This window comes from Carassius carassius, chromosome 2, assembly GCF_963082965.1.
Source record: "Carassius carassius chromosome 2, fCarCar2.1, whole genome shotgun sequence".
Lineage (NCBI taxonomy): Eukaryota > Metazoa > Chordata > Actinopteri > Cypriniformes > Cyprinidae > Carassius > Carassius carassius.
Window position 1 is genome coordinate 18,486,029 of NC_081756.1, and position 24,698 is coordinate 18,510,726.

Here is a 24,698-nt window from a genome sequence, read left to right on the forward strand (position 1 = left end):
ACTTTTACATAACACTAGATACATGACTTACCACTCATTATTACTATAAGTCCTCATGGCTTTGGCCGCAACAAAGACACATCTAGTTGGTATTTTTGCTATAACCAGACACATATCCCAAAGGTCATGTTACACAGATGACATATCTGAAAATAAAGCATGCTAACAGTGATATTAGATAAATAAGCACCAATTGTTTTATACAGTCCAGAAGCCATAGGTGACCTGAGACAAATGAGAGAGCTCTGGGCTGTAGGATGTGCTCTTTTTCCCATACCATAGTCTATTGGGAAACTCTCCATGTTAGAGAAACTTGGGGCTCCATAATAATAAAATTACACACCTGCCATCACAATTTGAGGGCCTGAGCAGTTTGCAATGGTTAAACTTGGCTGATAATAAACTTCAAGACCTCCCAGAGGATGCGAATCACTTACAGTCACTGGTCTCGATGAACCTGGACAAGAACTGTTTTACAAACATCCCTACAGCACTAACAGGTTAATGAAATCACTATTTATGGCATGAACGTTTTTTTCTTTTTTTCAACAAGCAGCATGTATGTATGTGAAAACAGTTTCAAGAGGACGACTGGCTACAGTTTGCTGCAAGCTGCTGCTGTACGTCTGATCTGTCACTTTGCTCTTATTAGACATATTGTTAATGTTTAGGGACTAACAGTAACTCTTTCACTCTCATTTTTAATGGTTATTATGTGTGTATATATATATATATATATATATATATCTTCAGTCTTATCAGATAGGCTGTCTTCAGACTTTTCAGTATTTACTTGTTCTTCACTCACTTTTAATAGATTGAAAAGCAAACAAATGACAGAGAGGAATAACTGGACACGGGCGTAACAGACAAGATGTATTCCTACCAGTTCATCCGTTTCCCAAATGAACCTTCCAGTGATCACTCTCATTTCTAAAGAGAAAACTTCTAATGGTTATCAAGCATTCACTGTTATTAAACTCATTCTTTATCTTCATATTGTAACATGTCACTAAAAATAATAACATGTTTATGGTTTACACCTAGTTAGGACAGCTCACCAGTCTGGATAGAGTCGTGGGGCAGCACTTAGTGGCCGACAGGCACAGATTTTACACCCTGGCGAGGTTTACATTTTGACACAAAACTGCGTTGGAAAACCGCTGCCCTGTTCTTCAAATAATCTTCACTTTCATATCCTAAAACATAAGGTTCAACTTTGTGGCAAAAGTTTTCAGGTATTTCAATGGTTTTGGGTACAGACAATTTAGATTAAGTACTGATTTCTTCAGTACACAGAAGTTATGACCAAATCACCCTCAAAGAAGAATTGTAAACTAAACATACCCTTTAGTGTCTTCAGAAAGAGGCATCAGCACTAAAGAGGTAATCTGCTGTTTTCCAAGAGGAAAGAGCTCCCCCTTCAGAAACTGAAAGCATATAAACTCGTTATATGCTTTCATGTGTAATTGCATCTTATACAATATGGTAAATTGGCCGTCACTTAAATCGCGCAGGATGCGACATTGGTACATTTTTATTTATAAAGCGATTTTAGGTATCTTGCCGTCTTATATTTGTTTAAAATTTGTTCGTATCCAAAGTAGGCCTACATATCGATTAAGATCTAGTGATGTACTACTTTTTAATGTACAAAGAATGAGGACTGAAGCAGGAAAGAGGGGTCTGTCATTCTATGGTCCTTCGTCCTGGAATGAACTACAGTCTAGACTAAAGATTGGTGCGCTAATTTCATTAGCTGCTTTTAAAAAAAGAATATTGGATATGCGGACGGACATGTGTAATTGCTTTAATTAATGGTGGGTGGATATTGACTTCTAGCCACTATTTTCGTTTGTTTATATATTTTAAACTCACTGCATCTTCACATGCAAATATTTTGTAAATTTTGTGCAAATCTGCATTGTATTTTATATTGTAATTTATTGTCTTGTAACCTATGATTGCACGTGCTATACAGGACTCCCTTGTAAAAGAGACTGTGTCTCAATGGGACTTTTCCTGTTTAAATAAAGGTTATATATGTAGCCTACTCATATTTCAAAAGTGAACATGGAAAAATTTGAACATTCGGACGATCCAGCGAACAAGCTCACATATCGCCTCAGGCCTTGAAGAGCAGTGAACGAACCGTTCTTTGGAGTCGAATCTTTTCACTGTATCTGTTAACCCTCTGGGCTTCTTCGTAAATGGGTCACACTTAGCTTCCTCCCGCCCGAAAACGGGCGAAGCCTTAAAATTGTACTTTACTTTTTCCCAGGATAACCAATCAAATATATTTTTGTTCTATAATGTTTTCTGATTATTATTTAGAATTTTTAGATTTTTTTATGATACTTTGCATTAATTATATAATTTTTATGAGCTATTTTTTCCATTAGAATTAATATATCATTTTTTATTTTATATTTATTAAAAAAAAAAAAATTCAATAAATGCAGCATTTCACATCAAAATAGAGTGCCAGCCTAAAAAAAATGTTCCAGGAGAAGAACTTCATCTAGTGGCTTTAAAAAATAGCCACTTTTGTGTAATGTCCTGTACCAGCCTGTAGGCTGTCTATAGCTTCCTATATATCCTATATAGAAAGGCTTTTTGATTCCTTTTGTTGTTTTAGACATGATTTCTCTATCTTATTCGGTTTTTTTTATTTAGATATACATTTAGATATTCTAAAAGATGATTACTTTATTTTCTTAACAAAAATGTTTAGATAAGTATCAGGTTTTGCATTATGATTACAATCAAACTATAGCATTTGGTTAGAAAGGGAACACAATGTGTGTGTGTGTGTATGTGTGTGTGTGTGTGTGTGTGTGTGTTGCATTTGAGCGAGAGTCTCTTTTTGTATTTTTTATTTATTTATTTTTGCATATTCTCAAAATTTGCTGTTGCAGTCTTACCAGTCTCTCTCTTTCTCTCTCTCTCTCTTTCTCTCTCTCTCTCTCTCTCTCTCTCTCTCTCTCTTTCTCTCTCTCTCTCTCTCTCTCTCTGTGTGTGTGTGTGTGTGTGTGCATTTGAGCAAGTTTTTTTTTTTCATTTATTGATTTTATGTGGAATATTCTACAAATTTGCTGTTGCAGTCGCCAGTTTATCTGTGTATGTGTGTGTGTGTTTGTGTGCGTGGGTGTGTGTGTGTGTGGGGGGGGGGGGGGTCTTATTTGCACTCTTGATGTTCTAGAGTGTCACCCCTTCATTGCTGTACACTTTTTTTCAGCACAGTTGCTGATCTGTAGCTTGTACCACCAAAAGTTTCTCTGAGTTATCCTATTTTTTCGTATTTCCCATTCATTTCCTATGTCGCCCGTTTTCGGGCGGGAGGAAGCTAAGTGTGACTTTTTTTTTACGACCCTTTAACATATCAGAATCATCTCCTTGATTTTTTTGTGTGCTCATATAGGTAATACAACAAAAGTCACCAAGTTTCATCCCCATCCGATGAAGCAAAAAAATTTAACATTTCAAAACGTTCAAGTTTTCGCCCGTTTTCGGGCGAAGAAGCCCAGAGGGTTAAGGTTAAACCTTCTCACAAAACCGGTCTGAATCATTCGTTCCAAATCAGATGGCCCTGCGACTACCGAGTCAACAACTTGAGAACCGAGAAGTGAAGCGATGATTTGAATATTGTAAGATACTTTAGTGTTCCAATAGCAGAAATGTTACATAAGTGTATATCCCTAAGTATCCTTATTATTAATAAAATGTTATCGTAAAAAATGTAACACCCATATGCACCTGCAAAAATTTGAGAGCTGAATGACAGGCACCACTTGATGGCCTAGTGACGTCATGACCTGAAAGAATCACCGAATCATTTTTAATCGGTTATTTGAAACGATATTTAATTATTTTATTAACTGATGCGCTAAAGTGAGTCTGGCTCCATCATAATTATTTACATAGCTAATGTTTGACTTTGCTATTAATTCACGAAATATTAAAGTACTATTAATATTAACGTTAATAGTATATTGTTATTATTATTTTAAATAATATTATATTGTTATATTATTGTTGTTGTTGTTGTTGTTTGTGTTAACATATAATATTCCTAGCAGTTTTGATGCTTCAAATTGAACTTTGAATATAGAAAAATGTGCTTCTTAATTTTTACATTATTTATTTATTGCCACTAACGTCCAATAAAATATCGTCGGACTGTCGAAGCTTAAAACTCTGGGCTATTAAAGTCTCTTTAAATATTCTATTGCTAGTACAGTGGGAATGGAGTAGGATAAAGTAGTGTAGTACACGCTCCTGTGCACCAGATGGCGCCAAAAAGGCGTAATTTAAGAGCGCAGACTCTGTAGTCAGGCCTCATAACGCTTGAAATTTTCAACAACTGATAGCACGGATAGCAAGAATATATTTCTGCCCTCCAATCAACCTAAAATAAGTCAGCTTAAGGGTTAAAACAGCTGATCAAGTGGTATTTGTTATTGTTTGGCTGTGCAGTTTGGTACTTAATTACATGTCAACTATGATTTAGGTAAGCGAACTTCTTTGTTTGTGTTGTGCTTAACTTACTTTCCACGTGTCTGCTATTCAGTTTCAAATTGGTTGACAGTTTATTATGTTTGCACACGTAATTTTTCACATGAGTTTATTTGTGCTACGAAAGGTATACAAAGGTTAAACACGTTTATTCTACAAACCCAGGCTTTTGCTTTATCATATCTGTCATATCTTGGCAGCCAGTTATTTCATACTGTCACTTTAAGACATGGCCAAAGTATACAGAGCCAAAGTGGCCTCTATATCTCCATGTGTATCCACCATAGAGCACAGAGGGAAAGACAGCATGTGACAATGTGAAGACTATCTGTTAAAATGCAATGATGTTGCACCATAAATCAGCAGCAGTACAAAAATGAATCTTCATCACAAGACTGCTTTAAGCCCCCTCACTTTCAGTGGAAACAAATGCCTGCTCTCCTTGTTCAGAAAGTGGTCTTGGTTTTGTGGTGATCTAAACTTATATGAGGAACACAAAACTATGACTAGTGATGCTAATTATGGTTTTGTTGAAGAGATTGTGGAAGTGTCTGTCATTACCTGTTTTGTTTTTTTGTTTTTTTTACAGTCTATGGTCATTACATGCTTTATATCAACATGAGGTTTGCCCACAGGTCAGTAAATTATATGGAGCTGGATGCTGTTGGCACTTACTAAAGCTAGATTGCTTCCTGTTTTTAGTGGACAGTACTGTTATGTAGTTTTGTGTTTTTGTGTTCTGTCTCCAGAAGGCCATTAGAAAAAGACAACTGTACAGTAAAAGCATAGCGTGATATCTGCTGGGTAATTGTGGATTGCTGTTGAAATGAGATTCCTCTGTCACAAAGGTTACAATAGGTTCACCGTGAATAAATCACAAAATGATTTTCTTGCTGGAAACTAGGTGTTGCATTTGTATTTTTGCGCATCTTGTGAGTAAACATTTACTATATTGAATAGTATTTAATCCTGATATACATTACTATACAATGATACTGAGATGCTACAGTATTTAACTCTCTCAATCTATAAAGATATGTGTGTTTTCATTCATTATCTAAATAAGCATTTTAAGCTGATGCAAAATGCTTAAAATCAGTGAACAGCTAAAGATGACAAGATTTAAGACTGTTTTGCCATACTATGATTAGCGATTATGAATATGTATTCAGCAAATGGGTTAGATTAAACATTAAATCTGATAAAGGACAAACTATCCAAATTAAATCGGCATTTTATGGTTCAGTGCTCTTTTTTGGTGTGTGTGTGATAATACATTTCCATAATCTGCATCATTTTAAGAGACAGGCCTCAGCATCATCATTTTGTGCTTTTTTTTTTGCCAGATAGAGCAGTATATTTTTCTTCATACATTGCATATACTAGAGCTAAGTTATATTATAGTGACATAACATTATAGTTTAATGTAGCAGCTTTAAACGTAATAAGGCATAATCTAGAAAGCCATTACTTAGATTTGCAAGTAGTCTATTCTTGGCTAAGAGGGGTAAACTAAAGTACCATCTGACAGAACCCTGAAAGCAACATAAATAAAGAATCACGTTTATTAAAATATAACTTCATAACCCTGGTACGCTTCTGAACAGGAAACAAACTTTTGCAAAAGGTACAAAAAACAATTTGGTGAAACTATGCATAAAACATTACAAGCATATACAACTGGACAGACTGAATTTAAACAGAAATCAGCATGCAGGATGTGGCGGCTATGTTTCCTCTCATGCTGTTTATATGGAGAGATTAGCAGCCGAAGATCCTGGAATAACAAATGTTAGGAATGCAGTGATCGCTACAGAGTTTATCTCATTAATGTTCTCTTCTTCTTTGTTGTGTGACTAGAGTAAGCAAGTCATCATTATAATGTGGTATACTGCACGTCATACTACATAAAGTACAATAGATTCCAAAAGTAAAAATAAAACACAGTTAATCTGAATTAGTGCACATGCCTTTATTGGAGTATCTAGTATTAAAATTGCTTTCTTGACCTCTAACTGTAGCACTGAAAAGAGAATGTAGAATAGAGAGTTCAAGGTGAGTATTTGTCATCTTATATAAATATTCGGGTGAGACAGCAAAAAACTGTTGATGTTCCAGCATTCATCAGTCGGTGTCCTCGTATTAGCTGGAAACAATGTTTTGAAGTTAAAGATGTTGTTCTGGATTTGTTTATAACAAACAGCTTCTCACTTCACAATACATTAGTCGATGGATTGGAGTCGTGTGGATTACTTGTGACTTATTGTGATGTTTTTATCAGCTGTTTGGACTCTCGTTCTGTCGGTACCCATTCACTGCAGAGGATCCATTGGTGAGCAAGTGATAAAATGCTAGATTTTTCCAAATCTGTGAACTCATCTGCAACTTTGATGTTCCAAGGGTGAGTACTTTTTCATTTTTGGGTGAACTATTCCTTTAAAATAGGTACATTTTAATATCAAATGTTGGCTGATAAAATTCTAATAATGTGTAATTATGATACATTGAACAAGAATAATCCATATGCTGTTCAACTAAAAAGCAACATTGCCGTATTGTATTGTATCGAATTTAAGACCATAAAAAGTATTAAATGGTACAAGTAAGTCTTAATTATGATTTTAAGAGATCTTAAATTTGAGGAAGGAAAGACAAGAATATTTATGTCTATATATGTATATAGATTTATGTGGATTAAACATGAAAAGGCTATGGTTTAATTGATAAAAATGAGCACCCATGTTTTTACACAGCAAACTGTAAATTTGGTAGATCAATAAGATAATGAATTATAAAATCTAAATGAAGACAGTAAAATATATTTGTGTTATTTAGTTCATATAATAACTGATATATAATTTGTTTAAATTAATATAATGATTGATACTTTTCTTTTAAATGGTTTAAATGAAACTTTTTGTTTTTGTGAAAAGTTGTATCAGAACTTCCATTTTACAGTTTAATATATTACCATTGCCCTACCCCGCTCATATGGTATTAATTTTATTTGTGCAGCTCTTAAAAATCTAAAATTTGAGCTTAAAAATCCGGGTTTGGTCTTGCACCTGCTGGAGATTTGATTTGGATGTGTGTATTATTCATTAAATTAAATTAAATTCATCATAATAAAAAATAAAATACATTTATATAAAACAGTATTTTCTAATAACAAATATGGTGTATGTATATTGTGAATACCTGTGCAAACCATTTTAAATAAATAAATGGATAATTCTTCAAACAAATGTAATATTTAATTATTACAAACTTAAAGCCATACAGTACAGTAGTGCATTAATTCAGTCTCCTCTAATGCCTGCCAAATTGTGTGATCACATTACATGTTACTGTACATTACATTACTGTTCGTAACATAGCCCACACATGCTTATTGGATTGGCGGAGCCATGCACATGGACAGATGAAAGCCAAGAGGATGATAGGAAGTGTGGGGGATTAGTATGTGGATGTCCTGTGAGCTCAAATGAGGCCAGTTTAGCTCTGAAGCACCAATCCCTACTGCACTGTGACTTTTCAGTGGTGAGGATCCACTCCCAAGCTTATTTACGGTCGCCGTGATTTTGTCAAGTAAGACACGTTCCTGGATCAACATTACAGTCAAAAAATATAGACCTCACCTAATCCCTAAACCTAACCTTACCCATAATTTATGACTAAAATCAGAGGGAAATGATAGGTAAATAACAAGGGTATAGAAGTATCCCTGATTTCAAGCCTAATTTTGACATTTCTTGAAAACTCGTCCCTCAATTTTGATTGGAATGTTGTTCCAGGATCAACAAGGATGTTGATCAAGGAACATGTTGTACTTTGTGAAATCGCATTCACCCTTATTTACAACAGCTTTGAGCAGCTTCAGATTTTACTTTGCCATGCTGTTTCATCACACTGCCTGTCATATTGCTCTTTGTTAGTTCATAGCCAGAGCTTGGTGTCAGTGTGCAAATTGGTTAGCGTGTGCAGGGGCTCTTTATATGAGTAGACTCACAGCCTATCAGCCGCTTTGTTTCAAATGTAAATGCAATGTCTTGTCCAGCTCGGCTAATGACTTTAAAGGGCCCATTTTCATCGCAGGTGTCTCTGATTTAAGGCAATTGTAGAATTGTTTTTCTCCCCCCTTTCTCAGCTTCACGTTTGAAGTGTCATCACCTGCCTTCCCTTTGAGTATAATTTTGCTTGTATCCAACTCTCTCAGTAGAAGAGTACTAAAATAAATGTTCTTTTAAAACCCTTAATTAGAGCGTGAAGACGAGTGTAATTCTAAAACATTCTCAGTTAGTTCGAAGCATTTGGTGAATGTTGAGTCAGTAAAAAGCAAGCATTTCACTACTAGTTCACAGATATTGTGCTCGTGTATTGTCATCTAAATTAAAAGCTTGTTTAAAATCTAAAGCATTTAAATCAACGGCAGATAAAGACCAATTTTCTGCATATAAGAATAACGTTCTTACAATTCAAAATAATAATAAAAAATGATAATTTTCAGCATCCAATATTTCAGTCTCTAAACTTGTTTATGAATAAAATATTTGGTTTTGATGCAGTGTTGTACATTTTAGGGTTTATCCAATAATAACAGTTAATGTACAGCATGTTGGTTTTACTGTCTTTATGAATTTTACAGTTGTTTTCACTGCTTAAAATGTTGTTGTGTGTTGTATTATGACCATTTAGGAGGAAAACCCGAAATGCAAACGGGCAGCTGCCGGGTACTATTTGCAGCAACATGTCCCATTACTTGCTACTGTAGTTATTGCACCTGAGGAACTGAGAGCCGTTGTCAGGTCTGGTGCAGATGGTGGGAGGACCTCTGGCCAGCTGGCTCTGTGAATGAGTGGGACCGTTTGGCCATTTACTTCTTCAGCCATCAAGCAAATGACTGAGAGGAAACTGCAATTTTGCGGTTACAAAACATTGTACCCCTTCTAAAACCAGGTACGTTTGTGTGGTGAGCAAATCTAAAAGCTTCAGCCTATAGTCAGCAAACACTGCTATTAGCACAAAGACATCTTTTTAAGATATTACTCAGAATATTTTGAAGATAAGATAAAGCTGTTGCTCTAGAATATAGACTGAATAAATCTGAAAAGAATAAAAGTCGTGTATGGTGTTGCATTTACAATATTAGAATATTTTGCTGTTATCCAAATCCTCATCTTCCTGTTTTCTGGCAAACAGGCGGCCAGTGCTCTGTCAGATTGTTTATCACTATCTGCTTTTTCTCAGTTCATGCTCAAGTGTAGAGTCTGTTTCATTTTGGCCTCACTAAACAGCTGCAGTCTTGTCCAAACACACACCAAACGCTCTTCTGCTCAATTCATGTTGTTCTTTTAATCCGATTCTTACTGTATATGGTGCTCTGGGTTCCAGCGCTTTGATCTCACATCATCCCTTCAGCAGTTTTACAGTTTAAGACCCCAGCTCTACAGTAACTTGGCAGTCTAAACTCTTTTCTGAGACTGAGTTCGCCATTTATACAGAATCTCTGTTTACAGACACTTGTTTGTTCCCAGTGTTTGGGTTTAAAGCATACTTGAAGACTCTTAAAAAGATGCATGAGTACAAGAAGGTGTATAATTTAGTCTTGTTTCACCATGAGCTAAATATTTGCATGATTAATTTGCCTGCCCCAAATTCGTTGTACAAAACCTTGCATAGAAAAGAATCTCTCATTATGATAATCTGTCCAGGTTGACTGTTGACTCCTGTATTAGTTTAGAGACATCTTTTTTTTGAATATTTTTCAGAAAAATTGTCATATAGTAATAGTAGTAACTGATACCAAGGTTTTTTTTTTTGTTTTTTTTTAATCAGTTTATGCCAATAAGCCAAATTATCTGTATTGGCCAATAAGCTTTCCCGGCTGATGCGTGACAGAAACTGGACTGGAAAAATCAACGTGCATTTTTGAATATTATTTTCAGTGCATTATGATTTGAGAGACTAATCTTAATTCTGCATACTTCCAAAATCCAAACCTAAGATTTTTTTCAAAACTGACCACATCCAAAGCTCTAGTGTAAAGTACCTTAGACTAAGAAAGAAAGAAAAAGGAGGAAAAAGTGTGGACTGTGAGAAGAGGACTGTCAGCCTGCATTAGGTTACCCTCTCCATTCCTGGCCGTTAGGGGACAAACCAATGAGATTTTTCAGAGCTCCACTAAATAGTTCCTGACTGATGCTGGCTGAGAGGCCATGTTTGTGAAATGTGCAAGTGACTCAGAAACCGCTGGGAAAACCGCCAGAGACTCCTGGGGACGTTTGTGATTGGATCAACAACTTGTCAGTCAACTCCTTGTGTTTGTTAATGGGATGTCCTTGAATAGACTGCCAGGGAGACTCTTGCTGTATATTTGCTGAGTGTGGACTCACTTGGGCCAGTGCTGCTGCCAAATTTTATATTAAACTTAAAAGTGAGTAAGTACAAAAGAGAGAGGTGGGTGTCACATGTACAGTATACAGTATATGGATCTGTCCATATATAGTTATACATCTAGTTGTTTTCCCTTATCTTAAATCTTTATAGTTCCACTGTACAAGTGAAGTCGACTTAACTGTTTATGTAATTAGTTCTTCGAAGAAACTGATTATTCCATTTTTTTAATCAGGTGCTATGGAACTTTAATCAATAAACTTAAAACCTAAACATGCGCCTATATTAAAATTGAGTTATAAAATAAATAAAACACAAAAACATTGTATGGTTTTAAAATAAAGCACTTTTTTTTTTTTACTGCATTAGTTCAGACGTCACAATGTTATAGTATGAAGAATGGATATGTCTTTACATATTTTTTGCTAAAGATTACATTTAAATGTTTATTTGTTTCAATTATTAGTGTTTTGTGTATTAACTGTAGGTGATTGTTAGATAATTGCACAGTTCCTCTTTTTTTACACACTCATTACCTCTATTTTTGCTATTAAATATCCAATATCAACTGATTAATCAGTAGCAATTAAATTCTAACATCGACTGAAAAATGATATGTGACCATAGATCTCAAAATTGCCAATTTTTATGTGTCCATTTTTATACAGTATCTGAAAGCTGAATAAATAGGCTTTCCATTGATGTATGGTTTATTAGGATCTGGCCAAGATACATCTATTTGAAAATCTGAAATCTTCATGGTGCATGATCTTTACTTAATATCTTAATGATTTTTGGCATAGAAGAAAAATCTATAATTTCGACCCATACAATGTATTTATTTATTTTTATTTTTTTGCTATTTTTGCTAAAAATATACCCCAGTGACTTAAGACTGCGGTCCAGGGTCATATATAGCACTGTTATGCAGGGCCGTAGCTAGTGTATACGGGGCCCTGTGCAGGTTGTGAAAATGTGTTCCTTCCCCCTCCATTGAAATCATCAGCCCCCCCAGACAGCTGGGGTTCCCAAAATCATCACCACCTTTCTCCCGACATCCCTGCTGCGTACCATACCATATGTTTAGTTTAGGATACTTCAGATGACTTTATGCACTTCTAGCACTCTTTATTTAGACTTTTGTTTCAGCCTGGCCTTTAGGTTTATCACTTGCTTAAAAATAATTTAATTCGATAACGTTTTGGCTAGGTCAACTCAAGAGTAGGCTGTGATGGATTAGAGCCCCATATCATTTCATTCCAGCTCCCTTAATCTTGAAATTTCAGAGTGCTTTCCTTTCTGTAGGAGTTCTGCCTGACTGGTTGAAGTGAGATAATTGATAGGTCTCGTGTGCGTTGATGTGGCTTGGGCTTTAATCTGCCTTATCGATCCAACCACACAGGCAAACATTAGAGAGTGCATAGTTTAACGGGCCATTTTAAAAAAGACCATAGAGATGTAATGAAATTATTGTATTATATAAGATGTTATGGATTGTTTACCTAAATGCATTGCCATAGCATAGCTCAGAAAGCTGCTAAAAATGGCTGATTACAAAGCCAGTCCTCCAGTGTTTCCACTATATGTTATGTTATGTTATGTTATATGTTATGTTATATGTTATGTGTTATGTTATGTTATACACAAAATACAAGCTGTTGGTGGAAATGTAACATTCTTTCTATACTTAAGGTTGTGTTTATAGCCCAGTGTCTCGGCTGTGTAAAACATCTCACAAACCCTAATTTAAGAATTTAATTTTGAAATAAAAATTCACCCTATCAATTTTCTTAATTCAAGTTTTAAATCTTGTTTTGAACAGTTCATCTGTGCAAATGTTTACATATTTTTTTTATTTTTATGTTTTGACCTTGTAATGTCTAACTGGATCTTCCGGAGAAACCGACAGACTTCTCTCTGGTAATGTATGCAGGGCCCAGATGCAAAGAACGAAGTCCCCGCCATACATTTCTTCCTTTTTCGATAATCTTTTACACTTGGATGCATGTTACAATAGTAAAGAAAAGATCCGTCGCTACTTCCTTGTCATCACGATTTATGTTTAGCTTAAAATGGAGATGGCATTTCAAAGTAAACTTCTAAAGAAGTTTAACATCAGCCAGAAAGACCCTCCTTCACAACAAATCAAAAAGTTGGGAGCTTAGTTTTGAAACAGGGCACTCTCTCCTATCTCCTGTAGATAAGGAGCATGAATTGTGTGGGCCGTGCTGTGATGCTGTGCTGGTTCAGGTTTCTTCCTCCACAGTCTCTGGCTCTCAGCTTATTGGCCGACCTTGATAAGCCAGTGCAGAAGTGGCTGGTGCAGCAGAAAAAGACCCCCTCCTTCCTGCAACTAGTCTTGGCATTCAATCAGAATCAGGCCTAATGCTGTAAACAGCTAAAATAAACAAAGGAAGGATGCTAAATTAATAAAAGTGAAACACGCGCACACGCAAGAGGCATTGCTCAGCGTTTGGTTTCAAACAAAGCTCCTGAAGAACTTAAATTTAATTACAAAAATGTAAATAGATTGGCCTTGCATAATGGAAAAGGGAAGATGTCTTTTAACGTGTCTGAACAGTGGTCTAGATTTTAAACAAACATGTTAGCCAAAATATAAGAGTGGAAAACTGGGCTCCTACTTCTCTCTCTTGCTCTCTCACACATTTTTAAAGTTGTCCCAGACAGTATTGGCTATCTGTCTGTCTCTGTCTCTCTGTATTTATTCATATTAATAACGTAATGTTCTCATATATATGCTACATATTGAGCGAATTTAGAAACCACCTCTTATCCTTTGTCAATTAATATCAAGAACAAAGTGTTCTGTTTTTAAAACTCCCCCCAATACCAGGATGGGCAATTAAAAAAATTTTGTACATTACTTTATTGTAATGATTCAATTTACTAGAAATGAAAATCTTGTGTGAGAATCTGCTGATAATCCCCATTCTGTCATTTAACATAATTTATCATGATCACAAATTAAATTGTTTTGTCTGTAAATTCTTTGTTTTACACTGAGATTTAGAACTATGGTCACCTGAGGAGGATAGTGGTGGTATATAATGGTGATTTCATCCCTGCAACTAATTTCATTTCAGTCTGATGCTCATCTCCCCTACTAGTTAAAGGGATAGTTCACCCAAAAATCTGTCACCATTTAGGAAGATAATTTGAAAAACTCTTGTTTGGTTACCAACATTCTTCAAAATACCTTCTCTTGTATTCCACAGAAGGAAGAAAGTCATACATTTTTGGGTGAACTATTCCTTTAAGTAAGAAAATTATGTAGGAGAGCGACACTTGTTTAATGCTTTTCTCTTCTCACATTTAAGACTGTTTTATTTTATTTCTCTTATTCTTATTTATTCATTTTGCCTTCAGCTGTAGTGTCCTGATGCCATGGCAACATCAGGAACCTTGACACTGCACCCGAGTCTTTTTTCAGTAGCCCATTAGTAGAACGATATCTCCATTTAGTTCTCAGTCCATCATTTATCCAATGATTGAAATTGACTGAGCGTGCACATGCTTGAATTCTAATGGACCACACACATTTCTAATGAATGTATTGTAATACACCACACACACTAGACATTAGCAACTGACGTAATCACAGTACATTGTCTTGTATCTCTGTCAATTTCTGTATGTCATCCACTCTTTTTGAAAGAGAAACTGAGCTTTCCAGAGAGAAGTTCCAATGGAAGAGCTGAAAATCCATTCGCCCCATCACCATGGAAACACTGTCAGATTCTGACGACCCCCTTGTTAAGGTGAAGACGCTATTCCAGCCTGTATGCACTGAATAATGTGTTAGTCAATGTCAATGTCACCTTTATTTATATAGCGCTTTAAACAAAATACATTGCGTCAAAGCAACTGAACAACATTCATTAGGAAAACAGTGTCAATAATGCAAAAATGATAGTTAAAGGCAGTTCATCATTGGATTCAGTGATGTCATCTCTGTTCAGTTAAATAGTGTCTGTGCATTTATTTGCAATCAAGTCAACTATATCGCTGTAGATGAAGTCTCCCCAACTAAGCAAGCCAGAGGCGACAGCGGCAAGGAACCGAAACTCCATCGGTGACAGAATGGAGAAAAAAACCTTGGGAGAAACCAGGCTCAGTTGGGGGGCCAGTTCTCCTCTGACCAGACGAAACCAGTAGTTCAATTCCAGGCTGCAGCAAAGTCAGATTGTGCAGAAGAATCATCTGTTTCCTGTGGTCTTGTCCTGGTGCTCCTCTGAGACAAGGTCTTTACAGGGGATCTGTATCTGGGGCTCTAGTTGTCCTGGTCTCCGCTGTCTTTCGGGGATGTAGAGGTCCTTTCTAGGTGCTGATCCACCATCTGGTCTGGATACGTACTGGATCCGGGTGACTGCAGTGACCCTCTGATCTGGACACAGACTGGATCTGGTGGCCACGGTGACCTCGGAACAAGAGAGAAACAGACAAATATTAGCGTAGATGCCATTCTTCTAATGATGTAGCAAGTACATAGGTTGTTATGGGAAGTGTTTCCGGTTCCGGTTTACCTAATTAATGCAGCCTAAAAATCCTTTAACGGATTTGGATAATAAAAGCATATTAGTATGTTATGTGTATGCCAGGTTAAAGAGATGGGTCTTTAATCTAGATTTAAACTGCAAGAGTGTGTCTGCCTCCCGAACAATGTTAGGTAGGTTATTCCAGAGTTTGGGCGCCAAATAGGAAAAGGATCTGCCGCCTGCAGTTGATTTTGATATTCTAGGTATTATCAAATTGCCTGAGTTTTGAGAACGTAGCGGACGTAGAGGATTATAATGTAAAAGGAGCTCATTCAAATACTGAGGTGCTAAACCATTCAGGGCTTTATAAGTAATAAGCAATATTTTAAAATCTATGCGATGCTTGATAGGGAGCCAGTGCAGTGTTGACAGGACCGGGCTAATATGGTCATACTTCCTGGTTCTAGTAAGAACTCTTGCTGCTGCATTTTGGACTAGCTGTAGTTTGTTTACTAAGCGTGCAGAACAACCACCCAATAAAGCATTACAATAATCTAACCTTGAGGTCATAAATGCATGGATTAACATTTCTGCATTTGACATTGAGAGCATAGGCCGTAATTTAGATATATTTTTGAGATGGAAAAATGCAGTTTTACAAATGCTAGAAACGTGGCTTTCTAAGGAAAGATTGCGATCAAGTAGCACACCTAGGTTCCTAACTGATGACGAAGAATTGACAGAGCAACCATCAAGTCTTAGACAGTGTTCTAGGTTATTACAAGCAGAGTTTTTAGGTCCTATAATTAACACCTCTGTTTTTTCAGAATTTAGCAGTAAGAAATTACTCGTCATCCAGTTTTTTATATCGACTATGCAATCCATTAGTTTTTCAAATTGGTGTGTTTCACCGGGCTGCGAAGAAATATAGAGCTGAGTATCATCAGCATAACAGTGAAAGCTAACACCATGTTTCCTGATGATATCTCCCAAGGGTAACATATAAAGCGTGAAGAGTAGCGGCCCTAGTACTGAGCCTTGAGGTACTCCATACTGCACTTGTGATCGATAGGATACATCTTCATTCACTGCTACGAACTGATGGCGGTCATATAAGTACGATTTAAACCATGCTAATGCACTTCCACTGATGCCAACAAAGTATTCAAGTCTATGCAAAAGAATGTTGTGGTCAATTGTGTCAAACGCAGCACTAAGATCCAATAAAACTAATAGAGAGATACACCCACGATCAGATGATAAGAGCAGATCATTTGTAACTCTAAGAAGAGCAGTCTCAGTACTATGATACGGTCTAAATCCTGACTGGAAATCCTCACATATACCATTTTTCTCTAAGAAGGAATATAATTGTGTGGATACCACCTTTTCTAGTATCTTGGACAGAAAAGGGAGATTCGAGATTGGTCTATAATAAACTAGTTCTTTGGGGTCAAGTTGTGGTTTTTTGATGAGAGGCTTAATAACAGCCAGTTTGAAGGTTTTGGGGACATGTCCTAATGACAATGAGGAATTAATAATAGTCAGAAGAGGATCTATTACTTCTGGAAGAACCTCTTTCAGGAGCTTAGATGGTATAGGGTCTAACATACATGTTGTTGGTTTAGATGATTTAACAAGTTTATACAATTCTTCCTCTCCTATGGTAGAGAATGAGTGGAACTGTTCCTCAGGGGGTCTATAGTGCACTGTCTGATGTGATACTGTAGCTGACGGCTGAATGGTTGCAATTTTATCTCTAATAGTATCGATTTTAGAAGTAAAGTAGTTCATAAACTCATTACTGCTGTGGTGTTGGGAAATGTCAACACTTGTTGAGGCTTTATTTTTCGTTAATTTAGCCACTGTATTGAATAAATACCTGGGGTTATGTTTGTTTTCTTCTAAAAGAGAAGAAAAGTAATCGGATCTAGCAGTTTTTAATGCTTTTCTGTAGGATATGTTACTTTCCCGCCAAGCAATACGAAATACCTCTAGTTTTGTTTTCCTCCAGCTGCGCTCTATTTTTCGGGCTGCTCTCTTTAGGGTGCGAGTATGCTCATTATACCATGGTGTCAAACTGTTTTCCTTAACCTTCCTTAAGCGTAAAGGAGCAACTTTATTTAAAGTGCTAGAAAAGAGAGAGTCCATAGTTTCTGTTACATCATCAAGTTGTTCTGAGGTTTTGGATATGCTAAGGAATTTGGATACATCAGGAAGATAACTTAAAAAGCAGTCTTTTGTGTTAGAAGTGATGGTTCTTCCATACTTGTAACAAGAAGTAGAATTTACAATTTTGGCTATATGAATTTTGCAAAGAACTAAATAATGATCTGAGATATCATCACTTGGCTGAATAATTTCAACACCATCAACATCAATTCCATGTGACAGTATTAAATCTAGAGTATGATTTCGACAATGAGTAGGTCCTGAAACGTGTTGTCTAACACCAATAGAGTTCAGAATGTCTATAAATGCTGATCCCAATGCATCGTTTTCATTATCAACATGGATATTAAAATCACCAACTATTAAAACTTTATCTGCAGCCAGAACTAACTCAGATGTAAAATCACCAAACTCTTTAATAAAGTCTGTATGGTGCCCTGGTGGCCTGTATACAGTAGCCAGTACAAACATAACAGGGGATTTATCATTAACATTTGTTTCTTTGGATAATGTTATATGAAGTACCATTACTTCAAACGAGTTATACTTGTAGCCTGCCCTCTGAGAAATCCTGAAAACGTTGTTATAAATTGAAGCAACACCTCCACCTTTGCCTTTTAGACGTGGCTCATGTTTATAACAGTAATCTTGGGGGGTGGACTCATTTAAAATAATGTAATCATCAGGTTTTAGCCAGGTTTCTGTCAAACAGAGTACATCTATATTATGATCAGTGATCATATTATTTACAAAAAGTGTTTTCGTAGAAAGGGATCTGATATTCAATAAGCCAAGCTTTATCATTTGTTTATCCATATTGCTTCTGTTTTTTATTTGTTGAACCTCAATTAAATTGCTAATCTTAACCTGGTTTGGACGTTTTTTGTTTTTTCTAGTTCGGGGAACAGACACAGTCTCTATAGTGTGATATCTAGGTGAAAAAGTCTCTATGTGCTGAGAATTAACTGACCTCTGTGACGGGAGGCAGCTAGCAGACGGTCGGTTTAGCCAGTCTGTCTGCTTCCTGACCTGGGCCCCAGTTAGTCAAGTATAAACACTAAGACTATTTGCCATATTTCTAGAGAGAAGAGTGGCGCCCCCTAGGAGGGATGAAGACCATCTCTTTTAAACAGGTCAGGTCTGCCCCAAAAGCTCGTCCAATTGTCTATGAAACCTATGTTATTCTGTGGGCACCACTTAGACATCCAGCCATTGAGTGATGACAATCTGCTATGCATCTCATCACCACGGTAAGCAGGGAGGGGACCAGAGCATATTACAGTGTCTGACATCGTGCTTGCAAGTTCACACACCTCTTTAATGTTATTTTTAGTGATCTCCGACTGGCGAAGTCGAACATCATTAGCGCCGGCATGAATAACAATCTTACTGTATTTACGTTTAGCATTAGCCACCACTTTTAAATTTGCCAAGATGTCAGGCGCTCTGGCTCCCGGTAAACATTTGACTATGGTGGCTGGTGTCTCTATATTCACGTTCCGTACAATAGAATCACCAATAACTAGAGCACTTTCATCAGGTTTCTCAGTGGGTGCATCACTGAGTGGGGAGAACCTGTTTAATGTTTTGATCGGAACAGAAGAGCGGTGTTTTGACCCACGACTACGCTGCCTTACCGTCACCCAGTTGCCCTGCTGCTGGGGCTCTGTTTCCGGAACCGAACAATGTACAGGAATCCCTGAGCTAGACGCATCCAAAGCCGTATCTAGAGCCCTAACATTTTTACTATCCTCAATTAAAGTTTGGATGCGTGTCTCTAATTCTGAAATCTTCTCTGTCAGCCTAACTATTTCCCTGCATTTATCACATGTGAATCCCTCATCAGCGACAGAGATAGATAAACTGTACATGTGGCAAGAGGTGCAAGAAACTATGATAGGAGAAGCCATTACTCACCGTGCTTGATGAAAATTCTTACTGCGGTTGTTTGATGAACTTGTGAAAAACTGGAGCGAGGGAGAGGAGAAAAGAAAACAGCGATAGGTTCGAATGAAGACGCTAATGACAAGCTAACGAGTGCTAAGTCGTACAGTTAGTACGACTATACTGTAGTTTCTTACTTTATTCTTAAAAAAGTCACACTGAATACATCTAATAATATAAAATATTTATATAATAAACAAAATTGCAAAATATTAATTTTATTATTGTATTATTTTTAATCATATATTTTTATTTTTATATTGTTCACCTTGCCTGCATCGATCCTTGGCTGTATCGGTCCACCAGGCGGTTTAATTTAATGTTTCAGGGTGTGGGCTAGAGTTCAGCTTGGTACAGAAAGTTGAGTTGTTCATATGTTTCAGACCTGTAAGACTCCAGGAGCCGTCAGCACTTTTCTCGGTGTGGGGCACTAATGACTAAAGAAGAGGTGACAGGAGAGAGGATGAAAGAGTGAGTGAGAGATGTAGGAGGCAGGTGACAGAGGCAGAGTGGGACTGCTGCGGCCTCATGCCTCACTGCCCTTCTGTCTCTGCCTTCTATGAAATGCCACAGCACTCTGCCCTTCCTGTCTGGTACTTCCCCCTCACCTGCTTCGGCTGTCCTCTGCCTTTTGCCCTGCCCTCTGGACAACTGTCATAAATCACTTCTCCAGTCCTGCCTCATGGTCACTTGTACTAAGCTTTTAGCCCAAGATCTCAACCCCTGTTTACTTCTTTTAGCCCTGGGTGAGGGCAAGTCCCTCCTGCATACATGAGGCCAGTGTTTGAATTATACCAATGTGTCCAGAGGGGCCCAGGAAGAAATAGGTCTTAGAAAGCACTTCCTGGAATTCTGAAAAACAGGACTGCAATGTCATTATTGCAAGTAAAAACAAATTAGATTTCAAGTGATATTTAGAATCTGATGTTTATGCTGTAGTCAACTGATGTTAGACTTATATTCTTTTAATTTTGCCAGGTATCATGCTTAATTTATTTATATACCGGTGTATATATATATATATATATATATATATATATATATATGTGTGTGTGTGTGTGTGTGTGTGTATACAGTGCTGCTTGAAAATTTGTGAACGCTTTAGAAGTAGACAGAGAACCCAATCAAACAAATAAGACAAACATATTTTCTCTTTTCCTTTACTTATTCAGGAAAATTATCCATTATTAAATTTCTGTGAGTGGCATATGTATATGAATCTTTATGATTAGCTGTTAATTTGAAGGTGAAATTAGAGTCCATCTGTTAAGAGGGGTTTTAATTAATTTGGATGACTCCAATGATGATCATGTGTCATTGCCTGCTCTGTTTTATCAAAGTCGAAGTTTGTAGAAGGGAATCCCGACACGCACAAAGGAGATCTTTGAGGACCTCAGGAAAAGAGTTGATGTTGCTCATCAGGCTGGAAAAGGTTACAAAACCATCTCTAAAGAGTTTGGACTCCACAAGTCCACAGTCAGACAGATTGTGTACAAATGGAGGAAATTCCCCAGGAGTGGTCCACCAACAAAGATCACTCCAAAAGCAAGACATGAGCACTGAACAACCATGGTGTGCATGGCACAGTTGCAAGGAGAAAGCCTTCTCTCCAAAAAGAACATTGCTGCCCGTCTGCAGTTTGCTAAAGATCATGTGGACAAACAAGCGGAATATTGGAGAAATGTTTTGTGGATCTATGAGACCAAAATAGAACTTTCTGTTTTAAATGAAAATTGCTGTTTGGAGAAAAGTACACTGCATTCCAGCATAAGAACCTTATTTCATCTATGAAACATGGTGGTGGAAGTATTATGGTTTATGTCTGTTTTGAAGCATCTGGGACTGAATCTCAAGAGAAAGTGGGTCATGCAGAGAGACAACGACACAAGCACGCAAGTCGTTACAAATTTAAATAGACAAAATAATGGTTAAAGAAGAACAAAGATAATGTTTTGGAATGGCTGAGTCAAAGTCCGGACCTTAATTCAGTTGACATGTTGCGGAAGGACCTGAAGCAAGCAGTTCAAGGGAGGAAACCCACCAATATCACAGAGTTGAAGTGGTTTTGTACTGAGAAATGGGCTAAAATTCCTACAAGTCATTGTGCAGGACTGATCTGCAGTTACAAGAAATATTACCTGCAATTATTACTGCAAAAGGGGGTGACATAATGAAAGCAAAGATTCAAATACTTTTGCCACTCACAGATATTTAACCGGATGATTTTTTTTCAATAAATAAATGGCAAATGTTTTTTGTCTCATTTGTTTGACTGGGTTCTATTTTACTACTTTCAGAAATATGATTATGTTTTGGGTTACATTAATGCAGAAATGTAGAAAGTTCACAAACTTTCAAGCAGCACTGTATATACAAACTACCATTCACTATTTACCATAATTACCATTCAGAGATTATACTTTTTATTAGAAAGGATGAGTTAAATTGATCTAAACTGACAGAACTTAACATCTTTTATAGTGTTACAAAATAATTCTTCAAACAATAAACAAATTAATTGCTATTCTTCTGAAGTTTCTAATATTCTGAATAATAATAATATATACATTACAGCTTTTACAAAAATATTAAGCCGCACAATTTTTCTTTACTCTGATAGTAAGAAATGTTTCTAAGCAACAAAGCAAAAGGGTGAAAAATGCGGCTTTAACAAAATTAATAATTAAATTTTAAATAACATATATAAAATCAAAAAAAAGTTAAAGATTTTAATTACTTTTAAGAAAAGTTTAGTTTTTGCTGTATTTTTAATTAAGCCTTGGTGAGCATAAGAGATTTCATAAAAGCATATTGTCAAATTAGAAAGTAAGAAAAATAAGTTATGTATTGTTGTAACATATTGTTTGTTACTAAAAATATACAAATCTAGTGTATATTTCTCTTCATTCTTTTCCCTTTGAAATGAATAGGCAACAACGGGAACTGGAATTTGTTTTCTGTGATGTTATGCATATGAGCAGACCGCTATTTCAATTGCAGTTAATATTTTCTAATATTTATTTTTTCAGTCTGTCAACTTCCTTCTCTGATAGCAAATTTTAATGACCAGCAGTGGTCTGTTGACCCCCTCAACCTGCTTTTAGAGTTACTAGAGAGAATCTGTAGAGGATGTCGACCTCATCCAACCCCTCCATAATCCGAACACTTCCTGATGCCTCTGGAGGTATTGGCACATGTGTGGGAAACTGTAGCGTCAGAGACTAACTGAAGTGAAAGGAGGAAGAAGAACAGGAAGTGGTGTATTCCAGTGGAAGCTCGTTTACATGTATTTTAGATTACTTTGTGCATATTTTATATTACAAGCATGCCAGCTGCCAAAATTGGGTGCTCATTTTCTGGCATGTGATAAAGCTAATGCATACGCATGTCTTTGTGGAAAGATTCTCATGCTTAAGTATATTTTTTTTGTCGATGCATGTATTATGTTCATACATGTTAGTATGAGATGTCTCAGTCCGCAGTTTTCATGCCCCAAGGGAGCTGATGATGGTGATGGCCAGGCGTCATTTTTCAAGGCGATTATGAAGGGGTTGTTATATGAGGGTTGAGTTACAGTGGTCCTTTACTGCTCTAACTGGTGTGACAACAAGCAGCTGGTGGACAGCACAATCTATCTCTACTGCCTGACTTCACCCGAATCTGCCTAATAAAGTCATCTCTTTGTTTATTTGTTTGTTTGATTTTCTCTCCCTACTGTATGTAGCTGCATTTATCTCCTCATTAGTCTCTGTGTGTGCTCGTATTATTGGCCATCTCTGTTAGATTTCTCTCCATGATTGAATGGAAGGGGCTGTAGTCCAAGGCTTCAGAATTAATCTTGCTACGGTGTGTCCTGTGATTAATTGTGTCAGCCAGTTGAGGGTGTAATTTATGGCCGAGGATAATCAACACGTTAAGATGCGCCGTGTCCCCAGGGGAAATCTCCATCTTGAAACCCATCCGGTGCTCTTCAAAGCAGGGACAAACTATGACAAGTAGTTTGTAAATGCCAGATTTAATCAATATGTGTCCTCTGCTCAGCATGCCAGTCGCTGTCTCCTCAGTTAAGCACCTCACTGTCACCTGTGACTGAAAGGTGTGAGGTTTTAATAGGAAAACCTGCTGTGATGTCAACTGTTGTGCACCTCTCCTGACCTTGGGCTACTTCTGCTGCCCAGACTCTTTCTTGCTGGTGAGAGACAATTGCGAAACACATTAAAGCACATTTGGACAAATAAATGAGATGGGAAACACCAAAAATGTGGTTTGCTGGATGAGACGATGTCACTTAGATTGTAAAATTTTTCTAAAAATAAAAATCACATTTGTTATGCTTATATCTGGAGAACAACTGCATTCTTAGTATGATGTTATATTAGATTAACTATATTAAATGAAATAAATGGCTCGTGGATTTTAAAATAGATGATGTTAATTTTCTCAGCACTCCTCAGCGCTGAAAGTGAACACTCGATGCTGATTGGTTCCCCTGGCCTCCCCTTCTCTTTCACTTAGCGGTTGTAATTACATCAGCAGATTCGGCACATTCGCGATAGAAAAGCGGAGCTTTCATGTAATGGTATTACAACTGTGAAATTACAAACAAAAATATACACATTCTGAGACATGAACTAAAACGAATAGAAAATTTTCTTTACATTAAATCTTGCTCATTTTCACCTCAAAATTTGGGGGAAACTGTGCCTTCCCCTGCCTCACCCGACGAGGCGCCTCTGAAACCGACTAAATCATAGTGAACGCAGGAAAATCTAAATGCGCACCCGCACTAGTCTAAGCTAACGTACAAGACTTGTATATGCGTACACTATGGGTGTGTGTAAGATTTTATTAAACAAACTAGGTAAACGCCTGTATAAAACATGGGTAAACGTTATAATCGCTAACAGCGCAGACTATATCGGTGACAAAAGTAAATTGGTACACAATAATATTTTTTGGACACGATTTATTAATGACTCAGCATCATCTATATTAAAGACAAAATAATCACGTCATCCGATATTTAATGTGAATAAAGTAAGCTTGACTAGTTCCACAACTACTGAAACAAGATGTTTTCTCGCACCGGAATGTGTGTGTGTGTGTTGGTGATGGTGAGGTAAAAGCAGGCAGCAAGGAAGTCGACCGGAAGTTGAAGTCGGCCGCGTGCCGCCATCT

The 24,698-nt window shown here is 36.9% G+C and overlaps 1 protein-coding gene across 1 annotated transcript in view; it reads left to right on the forward strand.

Annotated features, from left to right (window-relative positions):
• Positions 1 to 4,364: 4,364 nt before the first annotated feature.
• The window catches only part of LOC132105458 (tight junction protein ZO-1-like), a 144,533-nt gene continuing 124,199 nt past the window's right edge, over positions 4,365 to 24,698 (forward strand). The window contains exon 1 of the mRNA XM_059510683.1: positions 4,365 to 4,510. The gene's annotated coding sequence lies outside the window, so the exon portion shown is untranslated. The remainder of the gene's footprint in view (positions 4,511 to 24,698) is intronic.